The sequence below is a fragment of the Erythrolamprus reginae genome, chromosome Z (assembly GCF_031021105.1).
Source record: "Erythrolamprus reginae isolate rEryReg1 chromosome Z, rEryReg1.hap1, whole genome shotgun sequence".
Taxonomy (NCBI): domain Eukaryota; kingdom Metazoa; phylum Chordata; class Lepidosauria; order Squamata; family Dipsadidae; genus Erythrolamprus; species Erythrolamprus reginae.
This window is the reverse complement of record NC_091963.1, coordinates 37,459,576-37,487,380: the sequence shown is the minus strand read 5'-3', so window position 1 is coordinate 37,487,380 and position 27,805 is coordinate 37,459,576.

Sequence of the window (27,805 nt, the reverse complement as noted above, 5' to 3'; positions counted from 1 at the left end):
ATCAACCAAAACCACGTAATCAAGGTCAAAATTGGTACCTTGAAATAGGTTGAGCAATAATACAAGTATAATTTCTAAAGAGCAAATTGGAATTAAATAAATCACATATTTTGCATATAGAAGATACCATGTGAAATCTTCAAGAAGTTCAGGCATGTATATAAAACTGAAAGTTACAATCAGTACTGTCAGCTTTGGACTAGCTAGTCTGATTCTGCAACTTAGGTTCCTGTATATTGCAATATTCCTAATTTTGGAATGTGGATTAAAGCAGAAAAGAACATGCCACAACTGAGAAAGAACTAGTTGCTTGAGCAAAGTTCAACTGAAATAGAAAGCCAAGAAAGCATCAGTGCTTGTTCCTCTTTTGAGGCTGATGTCTCAAGCTGCTATCCAGTGATTTACCAAACAACAGCTATGTGCTAGTTTTAACTTACATTTCCAGTTTTAAAAAGCAACATCTTTTGATCTCGTCACAAAATTGCTTTTTGGCTTCTGTGGAAAGGAAAACATTTGACATTATCAGCTTTTCTTATGATATCATAAGGCTTTCCCCACATTTCTCCGGGTCCCGTCAACTAAACAATGTCGGTTGGTGGGCCCCAGGGGAAGAGCCTTCTCTGTGGCAGCCCCGACTCTCTGGAACCAGCTCCCCCCAGAGATTAGAACTGCCCCTACCCTCCTTGCCTTTCCTAAACTCCTCAAAACCCACCTTTGTCGTCAGGCATGGGGGAATTGAAATATCTCCCCCGGGCCTATACAATTTATGTATGGTATGTTTGTATGTATGTCTGCTTAATAATGGGGTTTTTAAAAAAAATATTTAAAATTGTAAATTATTAGATTTGTTATGAACTGTTTTATTGTGTTGTGAGCTGCCCCGAGTCTACGGAGAAGGGCGGCATACAAATCTCATAAATAAAAATAATAATAATTTCAATATTCATTTTGTAGCAGACAGTTTAAGAGTCCATCTTATTGCAGCCATAGACTGGTCAGTATCATCTTCAGGTAAGAAGAACATTTCACTGAAACTCTTGCAGCTAGTGCTTATTCTTGAAACCACAATCATTAAGTCATTGTCCCTGACAATAATGCCTGACATGTGGGCAATTGCAGTTCATGTTATCCTGCTTGTGAGCCGCTCTGTGTTGTTGACAAGAGGCATCCCTGGAGGGCAGCCCGACTTCATCAGCCGGCTAGATACTGGTTCAGCAGTGCCTAAATCTATTTGCTACTCATCTCATCAGAATGCACAGTTTACCCAATGTGAAGTGCATTAAACTGACTTATTTGAAGAAAGCAATTCCTGTTGTTTCGTCACCCTAATGCATTGATGACACATGACACATTGACTTGCAGCTTCCTCTGCCATGAACAGAAAGTGGCACTGTGTTATTGAAGTGCGTACTTGAAATCTGTAGCAGGTTAGGCAGAGTCATGCTACAGATAATGCAGCTTTTCATGTTGCTAAACAAGTTGTCTCTGTGTGGGGAGAAAACGATGCAATCCCTTCCAACTACCAATTAAATTAAATTAGCACTGCAGAAGTTAGAAGCCTTACAACATCTTGCAACAGAAAAGTATAGATAGTACAGTCATCTGAAATGATGCCTGCTGACATTTAAAAATAAATACTTGAAAACTGGAGAGTGTGGTATTTTGTGAATTGGGTATTTCGAATTGAAGAAAATAAATAGAAATTATAAATTTTTTAAAAAAATCAATTGATTAGGTTCTGCTTCTCTTGCTATCTTTCTGCATGCATTGATACACAATCAACCTAATCCCTGTAATATTTACATTTCTACTATTTTACAAATATCCCCTCCTTTTGCTGCCAAGGATTCTCACTTTATTTTTAATGGTGGAATATGTATGATGGTGGATCTTACTTGGTGATGAATTTTTATTTTTGATGGTAGAGTATAGAAACCGCAATCCAAGCTACCTTTGGTCTCTGTGTTGATTTTTTTTAAATGCAGCAATAGCACTTAGATTTATATCTTTTTAATTTTTTAATTTTATTTATTTTGTGAAGTATGTGTTGTAGTATACAAAGATATAACAATGTTTATATACATGATGCTAGTAAGAGAAAAATATTAGGACAGGGAACAGAAGGCACACTGGTGCACTTATGCAGTACTGGTTCACTCCTTCACAATGCTTTATAGCCCTCTCTAAGTGATTTACAGAATCAGCATACTGCCCCCAACAATCTGGGTTCTTATTTTATTGATCTCAGAAGGATGGAAGGCTGACTCAACCTTGACCCTGGTGAGATTTGAACCTCTGAACTGCTGGCAGCTAGTAATCAGCAAAAGTAGCCTACAGTATTGTATACTAACCACTATGCCACCACAGCTCATAAATTAAAACAAATTGGTTTAAAGTCAATTGGAGTTGTCGCTTGACTTATCTTGGCAGGACTGGTTGAGATTAGGTTAAGATTAGTGATGGGCGAACCCAACTTTACGCAAAATTCGGCCGAACCCGAACCCGAACCTGAACGGGGAATCCCACCAAGAGATTCTGGGGGCGGAGCTTTGACATCACGTATACCAGCAGTATGCTAAGGACACCAAGGTGATCACTTCTTGGATTCTATGGAATCCAGGAAGTGATCACCTTGGCGTCCTTAGCAACCTGCCGGTGACATCAAGGCTCCGCCCCTGGAATCTCTTCGTGGGAGGGATTCCCCAGCTCCTTCAAAGGGAGGTCTTCACTTAAAAATAAACACTGTTATTTTTATGAAAAAGGATGCCGCAGCGGCACTGCAAGCAAAGGGCGGTCTTTTCACGTAAAAATAAACATGTTTATTTCTACGTGACGACCTCCCTTTGAAGGAGCTGGGGAATCCCTCCCACGAAGAGATTCTGGGGGCAGAGCCTTGACGTCACCGGCAGGTTGCTAAGGATGCCAAGGTGATCACTTCCTGAATTTCATGGAATCCAGGGAGTGATCACCTTGGCGTCCTTAGCAACCTGCCAGTGACATCAAAGCTCCGAACACTGAACACGACCCCAAACTTTGCCCAAAGTTTCAAAAAAAATTGGGTTCGTGTTAAGCATACCGAACACCGCAAAATTCGGTACGGACCCAAATTGTGTAGGTTCGGTTTGCCCATCACTAGTTAAGATTAAAGATTAAACCCCAAATACCAAGGTGAAGAAGCAGTTCCTATCTATACTATACTATTACACTATATACTATACTATACTATACTATACTATACTATACTATACTATACTATACTATACTATACTATACTATACTATACTATACTATACTACAAGAAGTGATGCAAAATATTTTTCATCTGAGCAAAAAAGCTAAAAAAAAAATGTTGAAACTCCACAATGATGTGGGATCTCAGTTAAGAAAACAGTTCTTGCATGTAAAAGGGACCTGAATCAAGTGAGCTTTTAATTTTTTTATAAAAAAAATCTTTATTAGTTATTTACATATAAAAAACAAACAAACAAAATAGTGAAATACAAAAACAGAGAGGAAAAGGAAAAGAGAAGAAAAAAGAAAATAAAAAAGAGAGAGCTGAGGGAGAAAAAAATATAGAGGAGCTTTTTTTATAGACATATTCTCAATTTTCATTTGTTTACTATAATTAAAGTAAAACAACCTATTGAAAACAATTTTATAATACAGGGCTTTATTGATGGTGTATGTGTGTGTATGTGTTTCAGTTCTCCAGGCAAAACAACCTGTCTGTCATTGCCAGAAATTCATTTTCAACTTATTTCCTGACCTTTAAGACATAGGAGAAGACCTAAAACCCATTTTCCATTTCAGAAATCCTTGCCACGTACATCAAGCAGATGCAACTGAAAATGTGAAAACCTTCAGTTAGTGATAAAAGCCATTTTGCCTGGAAGGTATAAGCTCAATAGAACCAAATGATGCATACTCCCATGTACCTCATTTGTCATTGTCAGGTGATATGGTTGAGATTCTTCCTCCTTCTGGCTGATGACCTAGCATCTCTGTTTCTGCCCAGATGCTATACTTGGCTTTTGGGGGTGGGGGAACGGTCGGGACAGGACACAAATAAAAAAGTAATTAATGATTACACATTATTTTTGGAAAGTGAGTCATTCCATCTTCTGATCCCAGAGGATAGCTAGTTAACAATTTCAGAAAGACTGGTAAAAAAGACAGTTGGGCACTTATAGACTTATCAGTTTTCAGCTGATTGTTATTGAACTCTTTCTTGGTTAAAAAAAATATTGTAAAAATATTGGAATATTCTAGCTGAAAATTTTATAGGAGTTACTGCTAAGTTTTGTTTGTTCTATTTTTTTAAAAAAATGGGACTATCTGACATTAGAAAAGAAGTAAATTTTTTAATTTACTTTAATTTCTTGATTTTAAGAAGACATTTTACTATGAATAAAGGTATATTTTATGTTAAGAATATATATTTTCCAGAATTGTTTTGAGGTTGAAAAAAATTGAAAACATTTGTTCAAACAATTAATCTTTTATGTATTCATTGCTAAAAATTAATCTGATTATTGTTCATCATTATGTAACTTCAGGTGAATACAGGTTTTAAATGTGTAAAAGTAACAAAGCAAAGCAAAACAATAGCAATAGGGACCTTTCACAATCAATATTATTGTAGTATTTCACTTATAGTTATTCTACAGATAGTTTTTACTTTTCCTAGATAAAATTAAATACCTACAGACACAAACAAACAAACTAACAAACAAACAAACAAACAAACAAACAAGCAAACTTTATTTATTTATAAAAGAACACATAACCATCAATCATTCATACTACTGGCCAGAGCAGGATGTTATCGCTCAACGGTCCCAGGCCTACCAGCATAGCCATGTTTTTAAGTCTTTCGGATGGCCAGGAGGTGGGGATGGTGCGAATCTCTGAGGGGGAGTTGGTTCCAAAGGAATGGAACTGCAATAGAGAAGGCCCTTTCCCATGGTCCCAACAGCCGGCATTGCTTGGCCGATGGGACTTGGAGAAGGCCAACTCTGTGCGATCTAATTGGTCACTGGGCAGAGGCAGAAGACAGTCCAGTAATCTGGTCTTAAGCCATGTATGGCTTTATAGGTTTATACGTCTAAAGTTAAAATCTCTGAAAGAATGGATTTTGGGAAGGGGAAATTTAACTTCAACAGTGATATTTCTCCAGGAAATAAATAAATAACCAAGTGACTTTGACCCTTTTTGGAGATATTGCACATACTACATGCATATAAATGTAAGCATAATTTGAACATTGTATGACTACTGTACAGTTTTCTAGTACTGAAAACAAAAACAATAAAAAAGATAAGTAAAGGAAGACAAGGAACTAACTTTTAAGAACTGACAGTCATAAACTGACAAAGAATAAATAGTTTGCAGAAAGGTTGACAAAAGATATATTCAGAAGAAAACTTTCAGATATTCCATTGGAATAAAAAGTTAAATACAGAATTGTAAGTTTAGATTGTAATAGAGTATTAGAGGAACTGAAATGAAATAAAACAGCAGGATAAATCCTAAATGAACTTTTAAATTAAGCAAAAAATAAAAAAGAGGTTTGGTTTAAAAGATGGCCTATGTATTCAAATATGAATGAATATATTATTTTTAAATGTCTACTTAAATAAAATCAGTTCTGCTTTTCCAATTTGGTAATCTACAGATGTGTTGCATTAGAAATCATATCCATCAAAATGCTGATGGAAAATGATGGGATTATAGACCAGCGTATCAGAGGAAAACCAAATTGGTGAATAATGATAGAAATGCAAATATAACAATCATGGGGTAGAACTATAAATGTATCCTTGTAATGTATAACCTAGCCTTCAGGTTTCCTTGGATTAAAAGTGTCAGACATTAAAAAAAAAAGGCTGGCTATCAATCCCTGAAGCACTCACTAGATGTGGCAATCATGCAAGCGTTCCACATGATTTGCTGAGCTCAACCTAGCTGAAAGATCTGTTATGTTCACAATTCTGTGAGGCTCCGATAAGGTACCATAGCCACTGGCAGCACTGATCACAGACACGGGCATAACTCAAACTAGGTCCAGGCATGTCTGAAGCTCTATGGAAACCAGCAATTCTATAGTCTTTTCCAGATATTCAGATAAGGATTAGATGAATAAGAATTGGGTGCAGGGCAGCAGCAGTACACTATTTCCAAATTATTTATTTCCATTTAAATGTCTTTGTCTTTAAACCTGTATTCGTTTGTAAGAGTATAAAATTTGCAGAGGTCATTCAAGACTGATCTCATTCACATAGCTAAGTTGTCAAGGCTCATCAAGCAATCTCCTGAATTCCTTAGTATTTATTTTATTTATTAAATTTATATGTCACCCAACTCCCAAAGGACTCTGTGTGGTTTAACAACAGAATAAACTATTAAAAGCATCTTAAGCATTAAAACAATTAAAACCCATGCATATCATTCTATGGCCGGATCTCCCCAATTACAACTATGAGCTCAATGGCTCTAGCCTGCTGGAAAAACCAGGTCTTAACTGCTTTTCAGAAGGCCAACTGGATGGGGGCAGTCCTCTTGAGCTAACTGGTTGCAAAGATCAAGAGCATCCACAGAGAAGGCCCTCCCCCACTGGCCCGCCAGCTGACACTGTTTAGCTGAGGGGACCTGGAAGAAACCATTTCTGAGGGGGGTAATTTCTCCCCTCCCGGGATAGAGAATCGACATTGTCTTTAGTAGGCAATATCCACAGCCACTCATCTTGTCTGGGTTAAGCCTGAACCTGTTGAGTCCCATCTAGATCCTCATAGCCTCAAGGCACTGACACATTACATCCACTGCTTTAGTGAATTGATGCAGGCTGGAGGTATATAACTGGGTATCATCCACATATTGCTGATACCTCACCCTGAATCATTGGATGACCTCACCCTCATGTAGATATTAAGTAGGAAGGAGGGAGGGCTGAGCCCCGAGACACCCCACAAATGAGGGGTCTAGGGGTTGATCTCTGTCCTCCTACTAACACTGACTGAGAGTGACCAGAGAGATAGGAGGAGATCCACTGTAGCACAGTGCCTGCTAGCTACAACTCTCTTAATCATCCCAGAAGGATACCATGATCAATGGTCTTGAAAGCAACTGAGAAGTCAAGTAGCACCAAGATTGAGGAGCGATCCCTATTTTGGACTGATCAGAGATCTTCCACCAGCATGTTTCTGTGATGTAGCCAGGCCTGAAGCCAGATTGAAAGGGGTCTAGATAATCTGTTTCATCCAATAACCATAGGAGGTGCAGTACCACCACTTTCTCAACAACCTTCCCTACAAAGGGTAGGTTGGAGACTGGATGAAAGTTCTTTAACTCAGCTGGATCCAGAGAAGGCTTTTTGAGAAGGGGGTCACACAACTGCTTCCTTTGATGGTTGCAGAAAGGATCGCTCACTCAAGGACGCATTAACTAATGCCTGGAGCCAGTCTCGTGTCAACCCCCCCCCCACCACCACCACTGGCCAAAAGCAGCCAGTAGGGGCATGAGTCCAACAGACGAGTGGAGGAACACATTGCTCCTATTGCCTCCTCAGGAGTCACAGATTCAAATTCATCCCATATAATGGGACTTAGACTTGCCCCTGTCATCTCAGTTGAAATTGCCCAGTCAGAGTTCTGAGCGACTTTAGCTGACAGAAACTGCACAAATTCCTCAGCTCTACCCTGTAGGGCCTCCTCTGTTTTCTCTACATTATGGAGGAAATGAGTCACCCTAAAAAGGGTGGCTGGGCGCAAATCAGCAGATCCAATAAGTGCGGAAAATTCATTTGGGGGAGTGGTGACTTAATGTCTAACCTCAGCAGGAAATTATTTGACCGTGACAAGGGAGAAATAATTATACCCTTTAATTCCAGATCATATCTCCACTACCCGAGAAACACCAGATCAGGTGTGTGTCCCCCCTTCATGAGTCAGACCCTGAAATACTTGGGTCAGATCTATGGTTGTCAGGGAAGCTATGAACTCCTGAGTCGCATCCGAGGATTCACCAATTGATGGCAAGCTAAGACTGTTGTGATGGCAGGTTAAGACTGTTTCTGGCAGTAAAAATATAATAATATTTGTTGGTGTTTTTAATGCATTCCAGTGTGTGTGTGTGTGTGTGTGTGTGTGTGTGTGTGTACTGTATATATAATATGCAATTGTGGAGTGTTATTACCAAGTAGTTTTTCTAAACTACTACGTAGTTCTACCTACTATTGATTAATTTTGTTTTTGATTATATTCATGCCCCTGCCACTACAAATACTATGGCCAAATTTGATTATGATTTTAACTTCTGCTTCTTATGTAAAGAATCTAGTTAAAATGTTGATTTGGAGCTGCCCAGGGTTGATTATAAGATGGGCAACTATAGAAAAAGGAGGGAGGCAGGGAGGGAAGAAGGAAGGAAGGAAGGAAGGAAGGAAGGAAGGAAGGAAGGAAGGAAGGAAGGAAGGAAGGAAGGAAGAATTACATTTCTTTATTGGCATTTCCAATCCATACTTTATCAAGGTAATTTACAATTTTGGTTTCGACTTCTGGGAAATTTTTATCTTTCAAATTTAGTAATAAACTTCAGATATTGCTATTTAAACCTATGTTGATGAAACTTTTCCATGTTATTAAGCTTACTTGTGCTTTCAGTGACAATGATGGATCTTGGACCATTTCTTCCAAGTTCAACCCTTTCCTCAACAGGTAGAAAACTATCCAGCCATGCAGGTGAATTATTTACAGCACCTCTATTTTATCTAGATTGAGTTTAAGCTTATTGGCCCTCAAGCAATTTATTATAATACCAGGATTTAGTGCAGGTCATCAACTTATTGCTATTGAAAAGAAGAGATAGAGTTGAAGATCATCTACATACTGATGACACTTAAGTCTACATCAATAGATAATAAACAACATGGTTAATAAGGCAGGGTCTATTTGTGTATGTGCATAGAAACTCCATCCTAAATGCCCTTGAAAAACTTTAGACACTTCACTCCTTAAATCCTTTAACATATTAGTCCTATAAGAAATGCTAAGTATTGATCTTACAAATTTTTAGTGTTTTTCTTTTCTGTATTAGAAAGTCTTCTATTTTGAGCGGGGCAACTGTAGCCCCTATATACGTTAAATGTATGTTTGTCTTGTCTTTCTTTTATGAAAACCCAATAAAAATTATTTTTTTAAAAAGGAAATGCTAAGTATTTAAAATAGAATGGAATGGAATGGAATAGAATAGAATAGAATAATTGACTTTTGAGATCTTCTAGTCCAACCACCTGCTCAGGCAGGAAACTCTACACCACTTCAGACAAATTGTTATCCATCATCTTCTTAAAAACTTCCAGTGTTGGAACATTCACTTCTGGAAGCAAGCTGTTCCACTGATTAATTGTTCTGACAGGAAATTTATCCTTAGTTTTAAGTTGCTTTTCTCCTTGATTAGTTTATACCCACATTCTAGTCTCAGGTGCTTGGAGAATAGTTTGAGTCCCTCTTCTTTGTGGCAACTCCTGAGATATTGGAACATTGCTATCTTGTTTCCCCAGTCCTTCTTTTCATTAAACTAGGCATACCCAGTTCCTGCACCCGTTCTTCATTTTTTTAGCCTCCAGTCCTCTAACAATCTTTGTTGCTCTTCTCTGCACTCTTTCTAGAGTTTCAACATCCCTTTTGCATTGAAGCGACCAAAACTGAACACAGCATTACAAGTGCGGCCTTAACAAGGCATTATAAAGTGGTATTAACACTTCATGTGAACTTTATTCTATCCCTCTATTAATGTGTTGGCTTTTTTGGCAGCTGCTGCACACTGCTGGCTGATATTTAAATAGTTGTCTACTAGGACTTCAAGATCCTTCTCACTTTTACTACTGTTGAGCAAGGTACCGCATATACTGTACTTGTTCATTTTGTTTTTCTTGCCTAAATTTTTTCTTGCCTTACTATTTTCACCATTGAATTTTGTTTTAGCAGATGATTTTATGGGCTATGCTTAGGCCACATTTTTTTTTAGTGAAATTTAGTTCCTGGCCATTCTAAGGATTATCTGTAGAAAGAAAGAAAAAGGTTGCTGAGACCTACTCAACTACTACAGCTTTAACTGGAACAAAAGAAGCCTTATATTCATTGGTACCAGAGTGCCTCACAACATGCAATACAAACAATATGTATAGAAATCTAATATTAAAAAACCAGTAACTAAAATCCCATTATATAAAAAAACAGTCTATTCAATCACATCCATACATAACATGTGACGGTCAGAGAAGAAGGGGGCATGCCTGGCAACATAGATGGGTCTTAAGTGTCTTGCGGAAGGCAAGGAGGATGGGGCAGTACGAATCTCATATATTTCATATCGTAAATTTCATATAGTCCTTTTATTAAGAGGTGGAAAATAGTGACCAGATTTTAAGATTGGGAAAGAGGGACACCATTGGGGGGGGGGGGGGGGGTTTGTAAAAAAAGTTGAATTGAATTGAATTTATGTTGGCTTAAGATTTAACGATCTTTATGTTATCATATACAAGTGACACAACTCACATCAAATGTGTCTTCTTACAGCATAAGATTGGTTGTTTTTGGCTTGATCCCAGCTCCCTTGGATCTTGTTCAAAATTGTCACTTATGAATTTACAACAGCGTTCATAAACACAAAATACTTGTTCACTCATTCCCACCTTTCAAGAACTTTGGATATACAGCATGTCTCTTGCAAGAGTGCTGGGTAGTTTCTAGAAACAGCACTACTTTGTTCTCTTAATCCATATCCGAGAATGTCTCACAATGTTGGAAATTCAAATGGCAACAAGTCTCTACCAGTCCCATTTAGGTTGCTCAATGAATATTTCCAGTCTTGGTCTTTTTTTAGAAGCCATGATCAGTTATCAAGGCCAGCGGTATTAACACTCTAATACAAAATAATGTTTAACAAAAAGAGAAAGGCAGCTGAAACAATGAAATGAAACAAACAAATGTTAAAAAGTTATGATAGATTGAAACATTTTAACTCCACCATTTATTGTTCAACAATTCAAGCAATGTCCGTCATGTGGTGAGCTCGGGGGCAAGAGAAGCTGGGGGGGGGAGCAAGCCCTGATAAAGGGCACACGCCCCACCCCAGTCTTCCCAGAATGCCCAAGCAACCACTGGGTACACTGGGGCATTTCCGTGCTGTTGTGATTCCGTCTGAGGCTCCTCAGGGAATGGCTGAACCTCTGCCGGCTCCCTGCTCAGAGGGGGAGGATGAGGAACAGGAGGAGGAGGAGGAGGCTCAGGCAGAAGGGGAGGAGGAATATCAGGCCGAGGGAGAGGGAGAACAGCCAGAGTCCCCCGGGGTGGAGCTCTCCCCAGCAAGCAGCCTGGAGTCCTTAGATGAAAATGCTCAAGCCATCATTGATCACAGGCAGAGAAGAGCAGCACAACAAAGGGGACAATTAGCCAGGTACTTCCAGTCCTAAATAGGCAACAGCTGGGTTTGGGTGTGGTTCTCCCCAGAAGGGCTGAAAAGGCAGACCCACCCTTCCTGTATTGTGGAGTATTATCTTTGGGAGTCCTGGGACCTGGCTGTGATCTGTGGCGTCTCTGATTCTGGCTTGTGGCCTTGAAGGCTGAAACCTTGCGGGAAAAGGCGTGGGGGCTTATTCTCTACAGTGGTGTGTGTGCCAGCAAGAAGTCTGCTGTATTGTCTGGCCGTCATGACTTTGCTGTGAAGCCTCATAGCCTGCCTGTTGGGAAGAACAGGTTTTTCTCTGTGTTTATTTTTCAAACTATAAAGTACTTTTGCTTTTACCAGCGTATCTGGTTGCTTTTTCCCGTTGGTGTTGAAGTCTGGGGCACCCAGACAGAACACGTGCTAGCTCAGGGATCGCCCCAGCTGATAGGTGGTGCTGAGTTGGTTCCTGCCATCAGCAACTGTCGGTCGGGCATTAATTCGCCTGGCCTCTCATGTAGTTGCTTACCGAAGTACATGTAAATTATTAAAGTAATCAAAATATATTTACAATCTCCCAAGGCATGTCACAACTTTTGAGCACCTTTAATGTTTGGAAATTAAAAGTTTAAAAAATTGACATACCCTATTAGTATATAAAATGAGAACAATTCTCTGCCCTTCCTTCTAGCACTGATGGTGTTATCCCTATTCTCTATTAGTACTGATGATATTACCTAGTTTGGAAATGAAATGTCTGCAAGAAATCAAGCAAGCTCAGAGAGCACCAAGAATCCTGTGATTCAACCCGGAGCTACAAATATTCTCTTCCACTGGAACTATAAATTATATGGAATTTAACACTATATAGTCCATGGAGTAATATTTCATTTCAAGAACATATATTATTATAGAGAAAATATTTTAATCTTAAGATTTTATCAAAAACATATTTATTATTAAAACTGGTTTTAGGGAAACCAATTTGCAATATGTCAAATGTGATATTGAACAAGTATTTTTTTTCTGCAAAAGGAGCATTGAGCACTCTACCCCCTTCACTAAGAATGTGCTACATATAATTAAAAATACTTTTATAGTCATCATTTAAATTTTACTGTATTAACCCCCTCCCCTTGCCAAATCTACCTTTTGTAGAGGTTGGCCTGCAAGTTATAATATATTTATAAATGCTTCAGTGAACAGAAATTTTCAAATATAATTCAAGTACAGTAATCATATTTAAAATATAATTTCTCATAGTTATGCCCCATCTGCTGTATACTGATAAGAGTTCCATAAGGCAGACTGTAAAAATCAATGCCATTAAATGTTTATTAATTATATTACAGATTGCTTAGCCTTACAAGCTCATTTAATACCACCGATGAATGTTTCAAGCCATTACTATAGGTTCAAAAGATACATATTAAACATGTTTAGTCTGTACTTCATTCATCCTAATTTATAAGCAATGTGCTGATTATTTCATTAAATCTATTTCTATATTAAACAGGCAGTTTCAATGAAGGGAACAGAAGATGATTTCTGGGTTTGGGGCAAAATAAAAATCTGTACATATTAAAAAGCAGTGAAGCATAATGGATAAAGCCACATACAAGCTGATTTATGACATTTCCCCCAACTTACCAGGAACTTCAAGAATTTCTTTTTTTAATTTTCAGAACCATTGTCGTTAGCCCAGTGTGAGTTGATTTAGTAAGCCTATGGCCTTCCGGTTGAATGATGTACTATTTTATACCTCACATCCTTTGCAAAGATACTGAAGACTTGACTACATTAAAATACTTGAAATCAGGGGTGGGATCCTCCTGGTTTGGACTTGTTCACGATGACATCACCGAACCAGATCGATTGGTTGGTTGCTGGTCTGTGGGCACCACCAACTTTTTTTTTCAATTTGTAAACATTTTTTAAAAAATATTTTCCTTCTGAGCATGTGCAGAAGCTGAGTTCCAGCACTGTGCATGTGATCACCATCTGTTTTTTGCCTTTTTTTTTTTTTTTGCCTTGTAGCATGGGAGGAAATGAACTGACAGCGAGGTAAGTTAGAACCCACTCCTGCTTCCAAAGTACCCCTATGCCCCCTTTGGCTCCCAGCGGGATGTAGGGCGGCTTGCTAGGCCAAAAACAGGGCGTGGGGAGGCCGTCAAGGGAGGAAGAATGATAGAAGCCCTCACTGTTTGAGGATCACATGCACGGAGTTTGAGAGCTTATTGTAAGAGGCTGCTATGTTATCCTTCTCAGGCTAAGCTAATCAACAGCGAAGCTTTATTTATTTATTTTGTTTTGCCCAGTACATATTGGTGGTATACAGAGATATAATAATATTTATATACATGATACTAGTAAAAGAGAAACACTAGGGCAGGGGCAGAAGCCACTCTGATCAATGCCTGATGATCAATGGACATGTTCTTAGTTTCAAAACATCTGTTTTTTTCCCTGCTATCAAAGACCTTCTTTTCAGAGGAAAGGAGAAAGGAAGGGAGGGAGAAAGAGAGAGAGGAGGATGGAGGGAAGAGTAAACTTTTTTTTACTTTCACTTCATTTTCACTGTTTGGGTATCCCCACATGCAAGGAGGCTTAATTGAGAGATTATTGTAAATGGCTGCTAAACTAACCTCAGACTAAGTTAATCAAAAGTGGAGCTCTAAGAATGCCAGATGATCAATAGGTATGTTGTCAGTTTCAAAACAACTGGCTTTTCTTCCTGCTACCAAAAAACTTCTGATGTTCTTCACAGGAAGGGAGGGAGGGGGAGAAAGAGAGGGGGGAGTGAAAGAGAAAAAGAAAAAGAGGAAGGAAGGGGAAGAGAGAAGAAACAAAAAGAGATAAAGAAAGGAAAGAAAGAGAAAGAGAAAAATAAAGAGAAATGAAAAGGGGAGTAGGGAGAGAAGGAGAGAAAGAAAGAGAGAATGGAAGAAGGAGAAGAAGAAGAAGGAAGCATCAGAAACCCATCCACTACATGTGGCTTCAGAAGACACTTTGAAACAGCACAGCAATTTAGGGCTAGAAGATATCTTGGAGGTCATCTAGTCCAATGTACATTGTCTGGATTATTTTGGTGCTTCTATCAGAGAGTGGAAAATTGCCGGAAAGTTTACTAGGACAAGGCAGCCATGCAGAGGGAGGCAGAGATAATCCTTGACTTATGACCACTATTGAGCCAAAAAATTTGATTGCTAAACAAGAGTTGTTAAGTGAGTCCCACCCCATTTTACTGAATCTATGACATTTCGTGGCTCTAACAGTGCAAGCTAGGTAAGAACATCTAAAGGCATGTTCTAATGTATAGAAGTTTTGGTTAAATGTTTTTCAGAAAGTGGACTCTGGGTATATTTTTCCAAGTGCAGTAAATAAGGTTGAAAGTTTAGTTTTAGAAGAGGTGTGTGTGTGTGTGTGTGTGTGTGTGTAAATAACGCATATAGTATATAATATGTATGTGTACCAGACATGGGTTCCTCCTGGTTTGTGCAGGTTCTATAGAACTGATAGAAAGCCACTGACCTTTACATTTTTTTAATTTGGGGGTGGATTTTTTTTCCCTTCTACGCATGCACAGAAACCGAGTACTTCACTATCTTTTTGGCTATTGGGGGGGAGGGTTTTTTTGGGATTTTTCGGCACTACACATGCGCGCACACGAAGCAAGTGCACAGCCATGAGGTCCTTCCACACCATGAGGTCTGGCATGGGAGGAAGTGCACCAGCAGTAAAATAAGTTAGAACGCACCCCTGGATCTATCCTGCTCTAATATATCTTGGAAATCTCACATCTGCAGAAAGAGAACACTGTAATAGAAAGGGACTTAATCATCTCCTTAATCTTGGTGACTTCATCATCCATGTAAGTGAATATCATTATTAGCAAACTGTAAAGACTTCTGCTCTTTGGTATTTAGACTTTGTTATATGTTCCATTGATGGCATCTGAAAAAAAATGTGCTGTAAATAAATGCATAAATAAATCACAGCCAGTGGTATTTGCTTTTTTTTTGTTTAGGTTTAGGATGTCTTTAGAAAAGAAGATTACAATGGTAAATATGTCAAACATCCAATTTAAAAGTAGTAAAAGTAACCACTTTTCTAAGTTTCTGAATATTTAGAAATATTTATTTGGAGTGGTCAAAGCAATTATCCTATGTACTTTCAGGAAGTGTTCAGAAGCTATGGAATATGTTAGTAGAGAAAGAGGCCTGTCTTGAGGAGACGTTTTTGGGCATCTTGATATGCTCCCACTGAAAAGAAAGAGAAAAAAGAAGGGCAGGAGAGGCACACCGGAAGAAGCTGTGAACCTGTAGATTTCTTATGCTACCTTAGACATGCTGCTAACTAATGACAAATGCATATGCCACCACTGGAGATGGACTACATTAATACTCTTCCATTGAAATCAATATTGGAGTTCGCATCTAACACATTTAGATAGTACTGGGTTAAGGAAGGCGCTCAAGTTTTATAATTTGATAACTGCAAATGGGAATTAGAGAAAAGGGCAAACATGAAATTAAAAAAAACCCCTATTACAGCTGTCTAATTCCAGCTATTCCCTTTTATCCTAAGAAATTTTCTGAGTTCTTTGTAAAAGTGGCAACTCAATAGGTCAAATCGAGCTTGCGTGCTAATCTGGATACCTACAAAGCAAATAAAATTGTTGATAATATCTTTCTTCCAATCCATGCCCAGGAAAAGATACTGCTGATGGATGATTGGGTATAATGATTAATGAATCTCATTCTATATTCTGTCAACTACATAAATCAGGGAGACAATCAATATATATTCCTACATTAGTGCCAAGTCCCTCTGCCCACCCAGTTTTAGCTATAGCTTTGTGTGGCATTGATTCAAATATAAGAAAGTTAGAATGCAGTACTATATATATAAGGTCTCTTGCAGAGTGAACCAATTACTTTTGATTTTCACATATAAGTATGAATTCTATATGCATTTATAATTCTATTTCCAGCACCATGGCAATGTTATTTATTCACAGGTTAGATATTCTGCTGGCTTTGATAATTGTTGAAATAGGTTTCTTGCATTCCCATGCAGAGCTCTTTTATTCTTCTAAGAAGAAACAGGCTTATAAACAAGAGACCAAGAGAAAATTGTAATTCTGATTCATCCTCTCACATTAATGTCTTAGGGTGGAGAACAGTTTTATTAAAAATTAATTCTTTAATGTTCTTTTATAAGATAAGGGCCCTTAAATTTGGATCCCCTTGATTGACTGGCTAATGTTCATTTTAGTATGGATGGAAAGGAGTCGTCGTCATCATAATCATCATAATCATTATTATTATTATTATTATTATTATTATTATTATTATTATTATTATTATTATTATGCAAGTCTATTTCAAAAAAAGAAGTGGAATGCCAGACTGATTCTGTGATCAGTAGGAAATCAGTTGTTTTCCTCTCTGAATTATTTCTATTCAAGATTGCTTTTATCAAGTTCTTTTCTTTCTGTTCCTCTTTTTCTTTTATTATGCCTATTATCGTGTTCCTGATCAGGGGAGGTTTCTGGGGAGAAACAAAGTAAACATTTGATTATTTACAGCTGAATGCAAAAGTGGCTGAACAAAAGGCATCTCTAGCTGAGTTCCAGATACCATGCCTGATTTGTGATGGCTCCAGTATCTTACTCTCTGTTGGTGCCAATGACTGAGGCTAGAATAATTCAGTGCTGAATTTATGGGCAAATTAAATCAGTCTGCCCTCAAAGAGAAATGAAGAGCATGGCCTGAACAAAAGAAAAAAGATAGCACCTGCTAATAATTTGAAAAAAAGCCAAATTGGTTGCTAGTTGTATCTCAAACAATATATTTACTCCAAAGGGGTAATGGAAGAACTCTGAGGAAACAAGATAAACTGAATGGCACATTGTTTTCTCTTTTGGATCTTATTACTGACTGACTTGCCTTGCCATCTGAGATGACTGTCCTTTTGGCTTCTGATTGATTTGGCCATAATGAACATATAGCACCTGGTCTAGTCTCAAAGCTTTTCCTATGCCAAATAATAATAATAATAATTTTTAAATGGTTTAATAGGCAGAATGAAGCACTCTCAGTTAAATTAATATCCATTACTATAAGTACACTTCAAGTTAGTTTTCTATATAGAAAAAGAATGTGCTTCTATTGTAGGGTTTTATTATTGTTTTATAGAGGCAGTTACCGTATATACTCGAGTATAAGCCGACCCGAGTATAAGCCGAGGCACCAATTTTTGCCACAAAAACTGTGAAAACTTATTGACCCGAGTATAAGCCGAGGTTAGAAAATGCAGTGGCTACTGGTAACTTATAAAAATAGAAACCAATAAAATTACATTAATTGAGACATGTTTTAGAATATTTATTTTAAAGAAAACCAGTAAACTAGCTTTAAGCGATCAAGAGATGAATGGGTGAATGAATGGACGGAGGGTAGGAAGGAAGGAAGGAAAGAGGGAAGGGACAGGAACAGAGGAAGGAAGCAAGGAAACTTATGAAAGGGGAGAGTAAGAGAGGAGTGAGTGAAGGGAGGGAGGGAGGGAAGAAGGTGGGAAGGAGAAAGAGAAGAAGAAATAGAGGAAGGGAAGGTAAAAGAGAGAAAGAAAAAGAGAAAGAAAGCAAGAAAGAAAGAAAGGGGGAAGGGACAGGAACAGAGGAAGGAAGCAAGGAAACCTATGAAAGGGGAGAGTAAGAGAGGAATGAGTGAAGGGAGGGAGGGAGGGAAGAAGGTGGGAAGGAGAAAGAGAAGAAGAAATAGAGGAAGGGAAGGTAAAAGAGAGAAAGAAAAAGAGAAAGAAAGCAAGAAAGAAAGAAAGAAAGAAAGAAAGGGGGAAGGGACAGGAACAGAGGAAGGAAGCAAGGAAACCTATGAAAGGGGAGAGTAAGAGAGGAATGAGTGAAGGGAGGGAGGGAAGAAGGTGGGAAGGAGAAAGAAAAGAAGAAATAGAGGAAGGGAAGGTAAAAGAGAGAAAGAAAAAGAGAAAGAAAGAAAGAAAGAAAGGGGGAAGGGACAGGAACAGAGGAAGGAAGCAAGGAAACCTATGAAAGGGGAGAGTAAGAGAGGAATGAGTGAAGGGAGGGGGGGAGGGAAGAAGGTGGGAAGGAGAAAGAGAAGAAGAAATAGAGGAAGGGAAGGTAAAAGAGAGAAAGAAAAAGAGAAAGAAAGAAAGAAAGAAAGAAAGAAAGAAAGGGGGAAGGGACAGGAACAGGAACAGAGGAAGGAAGCAAGGAAACCTATGAAAGGGGAGAGTAAGAGAGGAATGAGTGAAGGGAGGGAGGGAAGAAGGTGGGAAGGAGAAAGAAAAGAAGAAATAGAGGAAGGGAAGGTAAAAGAGAGAAAGAAAAAGAGAAAGAAAGCAAGAAAGAAAGAAAGGGGGAAGGGACAGGAACAGAGGAAGGAAGCAAGGAAACCTATGAAAGGGGAGAGTAAGAGAGGAATGAGTGAAGGGAGGGAGGGAGGGAAGAAGGTGGGAAGGAGAAAGAGAAGAAGAAATAGAGGAAGGGAAGGTAAAAGAGAGAAAGAAAAAGAGAAAGAAAGCAAGCAAGAAAGAAAGAAAGAAAGAAAGAAAGGGGGAAGGGACAGGAACAGAGGAAGGAAGCAAGGAAACCTATGAAAGGGGAGAGTAAGAGAGGAATGAGTGAAGGGAGGGGGGGAGGGAAGAAGGTGGGAAGGAGAAAGAGAAGAAGAAATAGAGGAAGGGAAGGTAAAAGAGAGAAAGAAAAAGAGAAAGAAAGAAAGAAAGAAAGAAAGGGGGAAGGGACAGGAACAGAGGAAGGAAGCAAGGAAACCTATGAAAGGGGAGAGTAAGAGAGGAATGAGTGAAGGGAGGGAGGGAAGAAGGTGGGAAGGAGAAAGAAAAGAAGAAATAGAGGAAGGGAAGGTAAAAGAGAGAAAGAAAAAGAGAAAGAAAGCAAGAAAGAAAGAAAGAAAGGGGGAAGGGACAGGAACAGAGGAAGGAAGCAAGGAAACCTATGAAAGGGGAGAGTAAGAGAGGAATGAGTGAAGGGAGGGAGGGAAGAAGGTGGGAAGGAGAAAGAAAAGAAGAAATAGAGGAAGGGAAGGTAAAAGAGAGAAAGAAAAAGAGCAAGAAAGAAAGAAAGAAAGAAAGAAAGGCAACTTCAAAGAAAGGCTCACTGAGCATCTCTCACTCTCTCTCTCTTTCTATCCCTCTTTCTCTTTCTCTCCCCCTCTTTCTCTCACTCTCTCTTTCTCACTTTCTCTATATCTCAGTGTTTCCCAACCTTTTCTGAGCCGCGGCCGTTAGCCCGGCTGATTTTTCCCTGCTGCCGTTTTCGCGCAAAACTATCGCTCGCTTCTCCGGCATCGCGCCTTTTCAATGCCGTCAGAGGGGCGCGTCAGCGGCTTCCGGACCACAGGGAAGGGCTTAAGCCGCTGTCTTTTCCCCGTGGGAGCGCCAGACCTCTTGTCTGCCCGGCCCGAGGCACGAAATCGCTGCTTAGGCCAGGCGGCTCGCCTGGAACACAAGCAATGCCGCCTGGCATAAGCAGCGATTTCGTGCCTCGGGCCGGGCAGACAAGAGGTCTGGCGCGTCAGAGGGGCGCGTCAGCGGCGGGACCCGGCCGCCGCCCCCCCCCCCCACATAGAAGCCAAGCCCCCCCCAGCCGAGCCTGGTGGCAAGCTCGCCCCCAACCCCCGGAGATCGAGCGCACGAAGAGGCATCTCTCGCCTTCTGCCGCGGCGGAGGAAGGCGAATGCGGCTTGGAAGCTGGGACGGAAGAGCTTCCAAGCCGCATTCGCCTTCCTCCGCCGCGGCAGAAGGCGAGAGATGCCTCTTCGTGCGCTCGATCTCCGGGGGTTGGGGGCGAGCTTGCCACCAGGCTCGGCTGGGGGAGGCTTGGCTTCTACGTGGGGGGGGGGGGGGCGGCGGCCGGGTCCGGCTCCCGCCGCTGACGCGCCCCTCTGACGGCGTTTGGCGGCTTCCCCGTGGGAGCGCCAGACCTCTTGTCTGCCCGGCCCGAGGCACGAAACCGCTGTTTATGCCGGGCGGCTCGCCTGGAACACAAGCAATGCCGCCTGGCATAAGCAGCGATTTCGTGCCTCGGGCCGGGCAGACAAGAGGTCTGGTGCGTCAGAGGGGCGCGTCAGCGGCGGGAGCCGGACCCGGCCGCCCCCCCCCCACGTAGAAGCCAAGGCCCCCCCAGCCGAGCCTGGTGGCAAGCTTCCGCCCCCCTCCCAGCTTCCAAACCGCATTCGCCTTCCTCCGCCGCTGCTGGGCTGCGCGTGGCGGGAGAAGCCCGGACAACGCCGGAGCACTTTCCCGTCGCGCCTTCCAAAGCAGCGCTGGGCGAAAGAGAGCCTTCCTCCGCCGCCGCCAGCCGCGGTTCCGAGTGGGGCTGCACCCTCTCTCTCTTCTTCCCCGCGACTGCCCCGATGGCGGGCGAGGGGAAAAAGGCGAGGGGAAGCTGGCAAGGTGGGGGGGGACTCGTGAAGCAGGAATCCACCCCCCGACCTCACCATCGCCTTTTCCCCCACTCGCACGCCATCGGAGCAGTTGGCTGGCGCCTTTGCTGGAGCCAGGGAAGGGAAGGCACCTGCAAGAAGACTGAAGCTCCAGCTCTAAGAGCAAAGGCAAAGGGCTGGCGTCTTTGCTAGAGCTGGGGAGGAGGCAACTGCCCCACTCTTGCCACAGCCGCTTCGGTTGGAGCGCCCTTTGCCGCCGCACTTTGCCCTTTCCCACACCCGCCCAAGCCAGCAATGTCTGACAGGCTCCCGCGGTGCACCCTCTTGTGGTGATCCGGCGCCCTCTTGTGGTGACCCGAGTATAAGCCGAGGTCGGGTTTTTCAGCCCATTTTTGGGCCTGAAAAACTCGGCTTATACTCGAGTATATACGGTACTTCATTTTCACAGGTCAATTGATTCCCTTTCCCCATGCACAGTTTTTAATTTTTTTCCTGCTGTTAGTTCCATTTATCCTATGCTCCTGCTTCTTTGTCAGCTTTACCTTTAATCTCCCTTCTTGCCTTAATGGACAAAAAGTTATTTGCACATGCAATCTTGGATTAACATTCAAATGTGCTTTTGAATATTGAAATCATGTCATCCTTTATCTATCATGGTGCCTAGGAAACCAAGTTTGACTTTCTTCATTAAAAAAATAAAATAATAATAATAATAATAATAATAATAATAATAATAATAATAATAATAATTTATTAGATTTGTATGCCGCCCCTCTCTGAAGACTCGGGGCGGCTCACAACAAACGATAAAACAATATATATAGGCACAAATCTAATATTAAGGGGAAAAAAAACCTGAAAACCCTATCATAATTAAAAACCAAACAGCACATACATACCAAACATAAATTATAATAAGCCTGGGGGAAAGGTGTCTCAAGTCCCCCATGCCTGGCGGTATAAGTGGGTCTTAAGTAGTTTACGGAAGACAAGGAGGGTGGGAGCAGTTCTAATCTCCAGGGGGAGTTGATTCCAGAGGGCCGGGGCCGCCACAGAGAAGGCTCTTCCCCTGGGGCCCGCCAGACGACATTGTTTAGTCGACGGGATCCGGAGAAGGCCAACTCTGTGGGACCTTATCGGCCACTGGGATTTGTGCGGTAGCAGGCGGTTCCGGAGGTATTCTGGTCCAATGCCATGTAGGGCTTTAAAGGTCATGACCAACACTTTGAATTGTGACCGGAAACTGATCGGCAGCCAATGCAGGCCACGGAGTGTTGTAGATAAGTGGGCGAATCTGGGAAGCCCCACGATGGCTCTTGCGGCTGCGTTCTGCACGATCTGAAATTTCCGAACACTTTTCAAAGGTAAGTGGGTTATAAGAAGGAAAGTGTTTACAAACACTAAATATTTGATAAGATTTGATATTGAACAAAATATGAAATGTTAGCTCTAATATTATTAAGATGTAAGAAAAGCCCAAATACCATGAGAGTCATTTGAAGAACAGAAGTAAATTCATCATGAGGCATGGATTCCATTATTGATCCTTTAAACAAATACGTGGATCATTTCTTTCTTATTTTCTCAGAAAAGTATGTTAATTTAAAACTCCTTTCTAATGCCACATTTGCCTCTTCTTCCAAGTAAAGCTCAGAAGAAACAATCCTACACATTGATTGTGATTTTTTCATCATCTAGGTCAGGGATGCTAATAGAACAGTTTATAAGCTTTTGAAATAGTCATATCTCAATTTTGAACCTTTCCCCATTTGAATATTGTTAAAAGCCTAATAAGAAAGCAGAACAAGTCATGTTCTGTTTTAGCCAAGTGATTCTTAAAGCGCTTAAGCATTTTTCATCTCTCACCTAAAAACAGACTCAGTTTTGAAGTCTAATCTTTGCATAAGATCATAAGCGTAACATCTCTATAAAGTAGCTATATGATTTGTTTGTTTATTTATTTTTAATTTATTTATTTGTCAAGGATGTATTAGATAACAGGTGTAGGTATAAACATTGTTACTAATACATGAAATGGATAAAAATAAAAGGGGCCATTAGGACAGGGCAGTAGACACTTTGGTGCGCTTATACACACCTTATGGTACTTCTTCTAGCTTGATATTTAAACTTCTGCACAAGAAGATACAATTGTTTTAACAATTTGGCTACCTTAATGAATCAACAAAAATGTCTATCTCTTGGGAAGCTTCAATGGAAACCTGGAAAGAAAGATGGAACAACTTTAAAGAGAAGCTGATCAATGCTCTTATTTCCTGAAGCACTTCTTCTGAATCATTTTTAAAGACTCTACAGCCTTAGTATGTATGCGCGCATGTGTGTATCTCTATCTCTATCTTTATATCTCTATATTAATATCTATAAATTATTAGATTTGTCTTGAATTGTTTTATTGTTGTTGTGAGCCACCCCGAGTCTGTGTAGAGGGGCGGCATACAAATCTAATATATATATATATATATATATATATATAGATAGATAGATAGATAGATAGATAGATAGATAGATAGATAGATAGATAGATTGTCTGTCTGTCTGTCTATGCATCTATCTATCTATCTATCTATCCATCCATCCATCCATCCATCCATCCATCCATCCATCCATCCATCCATCTATCTATCTATCTATCTATCTATCTATCTATCTATCTATCTATCTAGTATTTCTTTAAACCTTTCTCCTATCTGCATTGGCCAAATCTTACTGATACATTTTTTTTCCAACTTGAAAGCAACTATTTATGTATTTGGAAAGAACTATAATAATAGATTGTAAATAGGTAAAAAAATTGAGAAAGTCTTCAAATGCCCTTGTTGAAAAGCTAACTACAATCTTCCTCTCTCAATTGAAGGTTCTAACTATAAGGGTTATCTGGAAAGTAAGGTTATAAGGCATATGCGGAAGTTGGTATTAATATTGTGTAGCAGGAAGCCAGCAGAAAAGAACAAAGAGTGCCAGTTGTCAGTAGATCATCGACTGACATTGTGGTGAAGATTAGAGATGAACATCCTCATTCTATTTCCCAAGTGCCCAGTAATATGCTACCTGAATGCTAAGAGCATCAATGCTGTTGCAATGGGTGCCCAAGATACTTGCTGAAGTGCACAAAATTGACAGTCCGTGCCACCCAAGAATTTCTTGACCATTTTGAGATTGAAGGCAATGCTTTTCTCAACTGTATAGTGACAGGAAATGAAACTTGGTCTTATCACCATACTCCAGAGAGCAAATGTCAATCAATGCAGTAGCGCCATACCAATTCTCTTTTAGCCAAAAAATTAAAAATTCAGTAATCAGCGACAAAACTCTTGGGAACCCATCGTGCAAAAATCTTGGGCGCCCATTGCAGCAGCGTTCATGCCCTTAGTACTCAGGTAGTGTATTACAACACATACTTTGCACTTGGAGGAAACAGAATGAGGACACTCATCTCTAACCTTCACCATAACACCAGTCGCTGATCTACTGCCCACTGGTACTGCTCGTTCTCCCGATGGCTTCTAGCTACATGATAGTAATACCAGCTTTCCCTGTGAACATTCCCTATGAGAGTTACATGTGTTGTAACCTTACTTTCTAGATAACCCTTGTACCTAGCTACCTAGCTGCCCACACCCACACACATAAACAAACACACACTTTTCTTTGTGTCCTTTCTATGAATTCATTTGATGATTCTTAAGCAAAAAAAATCAAAGTTTGAACTGTGTAACTTAGCATAATTAACCAAATATTTTATATGATTTCTGATTCTAAATAGTTAAGTATTTTAAGACATGAGAAAAAAACTTCTCAAAAGTTACTTTTCTCTTTAAAGTACAACTGCCTCATTTACCAATAATTGGTGTAAACAAAGGAAATGTACATGTTCTGAAACCTACTAATTTCCAATTGCCATGGCACCTAATGAGTTGTCTTAACAAGATTACCAGACATGTAAAAGAAACCAATTACAGTGCATTTAATTCCAAAATTGCGAGCAGATTCAAAATAGCCTTTGCAGCTGGCATTTTGCTAGCACTGCAAGAGAGGAATGAAGAAAATTCTAGTGATCAAAGGAGCATCCTTCCCATTTATCAGGAAGAGTGACTCCATTTACCATATAACAGGGATCATTATCATTTAACAGATTGGAGAAAATCTTCACTATTTAAAGCAGTACTGAAGGTGGCATTTTTTATTTTACTGAAAATCGGGGGGAGTTGTGATATGAGTATGAGAGAGGGCAAGGTTTTAAGGCTGTTTTATGCATTGTAACATTTCTATTTGTATGTATTTCCTGAAACTGATCTATCATTTTGGCAATAGTACTCACAGCTTTTTTTTTTTTTTTAAAGCTTTTGGGAAATTAGATGCCCATATGGATAATGTTCAGTTTGTTACCTGCATTGTTATTCCTGCATAAGCAAGGGGTTGGAATAGAAGACCTCCAAAGTCCCTTCCAATGCTGTTATTCTGCTTAAAAACTATTTGAAATCACAACAGGCTGGGAATGGATGCTTTAGTGCCCCTAAAGCAGCGGTCCCCAAACTACGGCCCGCAGGCTGGATGCGGCCCACTGAGGTTTTTTAACCGGCCCGCGGCAGCACACGAGATTTTACCGATCGATATAATAAGAGGGAGAAATAGAGAGGGAGAGAGAAATGAAGAGGAGAGATAGAAAGGGAGAGAGAGAAAGGGAGAAACAGAGAGTGGGGGAGAGAGAGAAAGTGTGAGAGATACAAAGAGGGAGAGTTAGAAAGAGAGTGAATGAAAGAAAGAGAGAAGAGAGAGAGAGAAAGAAAGAGAAAGAGGGAGAGATAGAGAGGGAGAGAGAAAGGAAGAGGGAGAGATGGAGAGAGAGAGAGAAAGAGAAAAATGAGAAAATGTTGGAGGGAAAGAACAAGGGAGAGGAAAATGAAACAAATGAGAGAAAAGAAAGAGGGAAGAGAGAAGTGGAGAGGAAGGAGGGAGGGAGGGAAGGAAGGAAGGAGAAATGGAGTTTGTTGATTTAAGTTTAAATTTACTTGTTAATAAAGAAGTATAAATTACCTTATTACTTAATTATTAATTACTTAATTACTTATTCTTCTTTATTTTAAATATTGTATTTGTTCCCATTTTGTTTTTTACTTTAAATAAGGAATGTGCAGTGTGCATAGGGATTTGTTCATAGGGTTTTTTTATAGTCCGGCCCTCCAACAGTCTGAGGGACAGTGAACTGGCCCCCTGTGTAAAAAGTTTGGGGACCCCTGCCCTAAAGCATTTACACTATAGCTGTCACACAATGCTTTGTAATTTTCCCCTTTACATGTAAAGTAAAGGTTTTAGCACCTCATGATCACAATTTGTAATTATTGCTGCTGCTTTGTGATACTTTTTGCCTCGCCATAAAAATGCTCATTTGAAAAAAAAACACTGGGTTCTTACTTGTGACTGCAGCAGTTCCAACTGCAGTCATAATTCAGGGGCTACTTAAAATCTGGCTTAAAATCTGAAATGACATAAATTGGTAGTAATCTTCTGTTCACATTTTTCATGTTTTGTGTGTATTTGTTCAATCATGCATAAAATCATAAAAATTGTTACAACAAATCTAAGAAGAATATAAAGTTCATATTTAGAGATTTTTCTAGAAATTTGGATTTTGAGTCTGAAGTGAGGGAATCTGAACGTAGACATTTGTGGTTCTCATGTTAGATTGATTTGTTCAATGATTCGTAGGTTTGTTTCATGGTTATATCATTGGCAGTCTTCTTCTACCCCTATTCCAATTATTTTTCTTCAAAGTCCAAATTTCATTTCCATTGAATGGGAACTGAAAAGGGAATATAATGATTTACATGATTCTGATCTTGGTAGGTGCATAGGACCTCCCCCCCCTCTCTGTATATGTGTAGGCTTTTCTTTTCTATTATATATTGATCTATACAGAAATTAAATTTCTACAAAGACAAAAAATATAATATATGACTTGCTGTTTGTTAATTCATTAACATGAAACTATAAATTTATTTTATAATTGGAATCCCAAAAAATTGCTTTATATATCTGTATGGCTGAGCAAATAAACATCTAACTATTCTAAACTATTTGCTTTATAATTTATTCAAATTTTCTGTGGGTATTTAAGACATTAAGAGATATATGCAAACCTTGATGCTCATTTGCATGAACAGTGATGTGCATTAAGATTGTGATAATTGCTAAGGAGGCTGCTGATAATTATTATCTTGGTAAAGTTGCGGAGGATGGCACATGGGCCTTTGGAGACCTTCAAAGAGGTGATGACAAAGCCAGTGAGGACTTTAAAAGGAGGAGGAGGAGGCGGTTTTTTAATGTATATCTGAGAATGGATATTTTAAGTATCTTTTGGTTAAATTTGTGTTTTTAAAAAATGCATGAGTGTATTTTATTCCTGACGGTAAATTATCTTTATCCACCTGAAATCTATGGGTCCAGACAAAAAGAGAAGTGTTCCCATATGTAAGATAGATTCCTGTATATTGACCCACCAAAGTCCTGATTGGTTGAAGTTATTGGCTGCAGTATAGAGCCCTGTTCAAGCTCAATCTCTGAAAGTTTTCAATAGTAGTTAGGTGGATAGATTGGTTAGGACCAACTCTATTCTTTACATAAATGAGGCTTGTGATAATATAAAAAGCAACTGTGTCCTCTTTGCAGATGATGTAAAACTATTCAACACTACCGACAATACTGCTACCCTTCAAAAAGACTTTAACTATGTATCAAACAATGGTCAAACAAGTGGCAACTTGAAATCTCAATCAACAAATACTCAGTCTTACACTTCTTATATATTCATATTAATATTTATACTATCTGTAATCTACACATGCTTGACAAAATAAATAAATAAAAATAAAATAAATAAACAGTCATCATTTAAT